This window comes from Ursus arctos, unplaced genomic scaffold (genome assembly GCF_023065955.2).
Source record: "Ursus arctos isolate Adak ecotype North America unplaced genomic scaffold, UrsArc2.0 scaffold_24, whole genome shotgun sequence".
NCBI classification, from domain to species: Eukaryota; Metazoa; Chordata; class Mammalia; order Carnivora; family Ursidae; genus Ursus; species Ursus arctos.
This window is the reverse complement of record NW_026622919.1, coordinates 4,627,303-4,633,309: the sequence shown is the minus strand read 5'-3', so window position 1 is coordinate 4,633,309 and position 6,007 is coordinate 4,627,303.

Sequence of the window (6,007 nt, the reverse complement as noted above, 5' to 3'; positions counted from 1 at the left end):
TTCACACGTTAGCATTTTAGAGTCAAGTGGGCTCTCCGAACTTGGAGGGTGGCAGGGGCTCTCGTGCCCAGCTAAGGAAGACAACTGTCTCTGCGTGCGCTCCCTGACACCTTCAAGTCCTCTGTGGCTTATACTTATGGAAGGTGGTTTACTAAGAAAGAGGTGAGGTCTGTGCTCACAGCCGTTCACGTGAGGACTGGTCTTTTGATCGGCACTCTTCGTATTATTTTTCTGTTTGGGGGAAATTTCAGACGGGGAAGGACTTAGGTAAATAAATAGAGGATGATACTAGTAACCAACCAAAGGGGTAGGCAGGGCGATAATAATCTATGGTTACAGAATGTTTCGGAGGCAGAGATGTGAGATGCCTGGCTATGAAGCGTTTACATGGAGCCTAACCATTTACAGCGATTTCACGAACATTTTCTTATCTAAGCTTTACAACCCAGTGAGATACATTTTCTGACACCAAATTGCATCAACATCCAATTAAAAAAATTTTTTTTTTTTCCTTTGGAGGAGAAAGATCTTAAAAGCAGCTCTGGGCTACAGAGATGGTTCCGTCAGGCACTGCCAAGGTGGAAAGGGCTGAGAAATGGAATTTTCAGCGAGGTGTGAAATGAGCGGATGTGTGGTTCTCAGCGGGAGGTCACAGAACATTCTGGAGGCAGAGCTGTGGGATGCCTGGCTGTGGGTTGCACTCCAAATGAGGAATTGAACAGAAACACCCCGCCCCCCCCCCACACACACCAAAAGCCAAAAGCCTTGGGGGGACAGGAGATTTCGGGGTCTGAGGTGACCCTCTCTTTCACCCATGTCAAAGAGAAAGTGGGAGAGGTCTGGGCCCTCTCTGTCTCTTCTCTGGGAGGTCCTCTCTGCCCACAGGACTGAAAGTGGAGCAAGCTGTTCTCTTCCCTGTGTGGCCTTGGGGAAAATGGACCATTGCTCCAACTTAGGGTGCTCTGCTTCTTATCCTTCACTCGGTGTCGTCTCGTTGTGTGACCTCTGGTCTGTCCTTTGTTGGCATTCTGTTGCTCCCGCCAGGCCAACTCCTCCTCCATCTTGTGTGACCAGCAGAGGAGCTGCCCGGGGAGCATTTGCTGACCTGCTAAGTCCTGATCTAGCCTACCAGAGAAGCGCCACACAGCTGCATCGGGGTCGCAGAAGCGAGGACTCTATTTTGTGAAACAAACAAACCCAAAAGAAGTATAATGGGGTTGGCTATTTTTAGGTCTCTGAGCTGCAAGCCGGAAGGCCTCGGGTCATCCTTTGTTGTCCTAAATCTCATCGGATGAGTGCTGTGCTTCCTTTCACGCTGGGCTGCTTCCCTAGGCTCGGGGTCCTAGCTTGGTGACACAGAGGGCAGAATAGTGTGGGGAGAGTGGGGCGCCTGGGTGGCGCAGTCATTAAACGTCTGCCTTCAGCTCAGGGCGTGATCCCAGGGCTCTGGGATCGAGCCCCACATCAGGCTCCTCCGCTGGGAGCCTGCTTCTTCCTCTCCCACTCCCCCCTGCTGTGTTCCCTCTCTCGCTGGCTGTCTCTCTGTCAAATAAATAAATAAAATCTTAAAAAAAAAAAAAAAAGAATAGTGTGGGGAGAGCACCACCCCCAAGGATGCTTCCGCTCAGTCCACGGGATGGAGGGATGTGTTTAATGCACTCAGAATAAAGATCTCATGTCCGGGTCATGACTTCCACCCATCCGATATTTAATAGGGTTCTGGAAAATGGCGGGTGCCGTGACAAGGAGAAGAAAATGAGTAGATATGGTCCTAGGACCCAAGCAACCTACAATTTGATGACACACAGACCGATTCTTCTGCAATCCCATTGAAGGCAGTAGGCCTTAAACGGAAGTGCCAAGTTCGTAGGCATATAGAAAAAGAAGAGGTGACAGGAAAGGCTTTAGGGAGGGCGACTGAACTTCCAGCTACGTCTTCACTGTTTCCACGTCTTCCTGTGCAGCAGGCTGAGCCCCTGGAAGGCATATCTGCTTCTGTATAGTGTATCTTCCCGCACTCCCGTGCTTGGTGTGGCGTCTGAATACGTTAAGGAGATGAAAAAATGTTTGCCGAGTTAACAAAGGGACGAATAAATGAACAGAGTGGAGGTGGAAAAAAAAATCATTCTGGACAAAGGAAAGCTGGGGGCAAGATTTATAGAAGATCTCAGATGGTAGGCTCTGAGGCTTCAATTTATTTCTGTCGTCAATGTAGTTTTTGAGCCAAGGTGTGAGTCTGTGTTTGTGTTTTTTGGGAAGAGAATTCTGCCAGCGGCATTAAGAGGGCCCGGGCAGAAGGAAGACTTTTTGGCAGCAAAACCAATTAAGGAAAGGGGAGCTTCGCCTCTCCAGATTGAAATGAGGTATTTTAGAAATGTGTAAGGTCAGATGGTAACTTTTGCAGAACTGCCTTCCTGGCCTGAAGTTTTCCCAGGTTGGGAATGAGGCAAGGGTGTGAGCTCAGGCCACTGCATGACCGCCAGAGCTCAATTAGGAAGTGGCCCTGGGAGTAAGCTACATTTTCCATACTTTTCCGGGCTGGAAACTTTGCCAGACGGCCCGTGTCAGGGGAAACTGTCATGTTTTGCAAGGCTGTCTTGCACCATCAAATGAGAAGGTAATCTCTTCCAGGCGTGGAAGAGAGCGGACATGTCCCTGGGACTGACCGACGTGCAAGGGGCAAATGCCGGGGTGGTTCGGGCCACCAGAGAATAAGATTAAGTACCACTGTGCCTCTCACACAGCCTAGATGCTTAATTGACGCTCTTAGTTACATTCGAAGGGATCATTCAGACCTTATTTCCTGTTTCTTTGGTGGTGGGGAAGAGGTTGGGCTCTGCAGGCTGAAGTTTGAGCTAAGACTGTCACTTGCCTCCCAGGGTCTCTCCTGCAGTGACCCTCCCCTGAATCTATACCCACAATCTTCTCGGTGTCACCAACTTCCCATGCTTCCCTTGGGATGACTCCTGAGAGCGCTAAGAGCAATGGAGAAGATGTGGCCGAAGGGACAAGGACGGTGTCCCCAGCTCCGGTTAATCCTGTTGAGGAAGATGTAACCGCCACAGCGTCGGCGGCCAGGCAGGCGTGAGCAGGCCATTGATACCATGTCCTGACCACATCAGCCCGCGGTGGCCCCGTGGAATGGCAGCTTCAGCTGCCAGCTCCTAGTGGTGACTCAGCTGAGCAGCCCAAAGGAGCCAGAGGGTGTCTCCGTGGATGCCAGAACCTGGGAATCTTCGGTCTCCATCCCAGGGCACCCGTCAAGGCTTCCAGCCACCAAAGGAGAGGTGACAACAGATAGGTGAGGAGTTTACGAAGAAAAATGCTCATCGAGCTGGGGCCTCACTCAGGGTGTCTTAGGATACTCTCACAGTACGACTTTCAAGAGAGTCTTGGGGCGCCTGGGTGGCACAGTGGTTAAGCGTCGCCTTCGGCTCAGGGCGTGATCCTGGCATTCTGGGATCGAGCCCCACATCAGGCTCTTCCGCTGTGGGCCTGCTTCTTCCTCTCCCACTCCCCCTGCTTGTGTTCCCTCTCTCGCTGGCTGTCTCTCTCTGTCAAATAAATAAATAAAATCTTTAAAAAAAAAAAGAGAGAGAGTCTGAGGAAGAGAGCAGGGATGCTGTCGCAGACGAGGGAGGCCACATCGTGTCATCCCCACCAGTGTTTCGAGGACCCCAGTCCCGCCCTTTGCTCTGCTTGTTATGCACACACACATCGCATCGACCAAGTGTCGTTCAGGGAGGGGTGTTTGATCCTCTTTGCCCTCTCCTCCTACCTGCTGGCTGGGGGTCGAGCTGACGTTGAGATAAGGGCGTAGCAGCAAGACAGAAGGAACCCATGGCCCTGATGATGAGAAATGAGACGACCTGAATCCTCATAGCTTTACTGTCAGGACTCCCGTGTCAACATGACTGACTATTTATCTAGAGAATTCTTGCCCGGGGACGATAAGACTATAAACCAATAAAAACCTTCACTGTTTGCTTCAGGATACTCATGAAAAATAATGTCTTCTAACAAAAGATGGCTCATCTTGGCAAACAACCCCCTCTCAGGAGGACAGATTGCTCACCTGGCCAAACAGCTTGTTTATCAGACAACTGTTTACTTATCAAGACTAGAATCTTCAAGAACTTCTGCTTGTTGTGTCCACCAGGCCTCAACAACTACAACACAAATTGGCCTGGTCCTTTTTGGGCCTCAGCTTTGAGAGACCTGCCTTGAACACTTAAGCTGAGACCTGTACACCCTGAAATGTCTCCCTGACCTCGCCCAGCTGACGCACCAAGAGTGTCTCCAGGCTGACTCTGGTCCAGGTGGAGCTCTCCCCTGCTGTTGTTGCTTCGACCACCTTAGCCTTGGTTCATCAGCACATTATTCTGATGGTCCTTTGGGGAAGCTGGCAATTGATATTGGTGATGGAGGTGCCATACCAGCCGTCAACCTTGTTCACGGGTGAGGGACATACACTTCAGTTTTGTCATGACACTTTGACTTTGGGGTTCTGGTCACTGGCCGCCAAACCTGATCCCCTTTCTTCTCTGCTTTCCCCTCTACACCGTACTCATCTTTATGCCTCACGCGGGGTCTGCCATATAGTCAGAGCTCCGCATGCGTGTGCTCACAGGACGGAGACTGCTTCTTTTTATTTAACTCTGTAGTATGTCGCTCAGTGGAGTTTCTTGTAGGTGTTGGACACTTGTGCAATAAAACTGATTTAAAACCAATCAAACAGTACCATAATTTATACATCTAAACAAGTGTTGTTTCCTTCAAGTTAGATTCCTTGGGAGTCTGTTCTTGTATCTCAATGATACTACTATTGCTTGAGACGTTTTCAAATACCTCTTTTGTAAGTATGTCTTGATCTGACAGCCTCAGTGGTGACAGACCATCTTTTTTTCTCTGAAAAATGTTTTATTATTGGTAATTACAAACATAGACAAAAGTGGACACAATCATACAATGAACAATTATCAACTTAGGACCAGTCTTATTTCATCTAAGTCCTTACTCCCTCTTCTCCCCACCTGGCTTATTTTGAAGGTAATCCTAGACAGCACAGCATTTCACTCCAAAATATTTCAGTGTGTCCCTAAAAGACAGGGCTTCTTTCAAAAATGTTAGCCATAATACCATATCCCGCTTAAAGAATTAGTAACTTTTTAGTATTATTGTATGTTGAAAGTGTTTAAGCTCCCTGGTTTCATAACACTTTATTTTATTTGCGAAAATCAGGATGGGATAAGTTCGTATACTGCAATTGGTCGATGTCTCAGGTCTGTTTTTCCCGAAAAGTTTCAATTGAAGTGTGCTATATACAGACAAAAGTTCAGGAGTCCTCAGTGTATGGCTCAGTGATTTCCCAACTTCTTTTAGGCCTTCCCCCCTTTTTTTCCTTTGGAATTTATCTGATAAAGAATGTGTTTGTCATGCAGGGTTTCCCACAGCTGATGCTTGGGCAATTGTTTCCCCATGGTATCATTTGCCATGTTCCTCTGTTCTCTGTCCCCTGTAAATGGGTGGTTACACCTACAGGCTTATCAGATCAGGTCAGTTTTCACCAAGACCGTTTCATAGGTGCTGCTGTTTACACCTACCAGGAGGCTCATCATTCCTGGGATGTCTCTTTTTGAAAGCATCTTTCGAAGGTGGGTGTGATTTTTACAAACAGGCAAAAGCCAGTCGGAGCTGAGAGTAGTGAGCAGTGTGGGTGCTCAAGCTGGAAAATGATGGTTTGCGAAGAACAAGGTGTGATCAAGTTATCAATGATGTTCTTGTGTGGCTGCTGAACTGGCCCTGAAGGAAATTCCAAAGCAGTTCCGGAAATGGGCTGTGCGATGGCAGAGCATCCAATGTGCATCCACCCAGGTGACTAATGCAAAGGGCACAGCAGTGACACCGCCGGAGAAATTGCGTGTGGGCTGTAAAGCCAGCCTCGCTGTGTGGGTGGACGTGCGCGATGGCCTTCTCCAGTCCTTCACCCCCCTTAAAGACCCGCGTC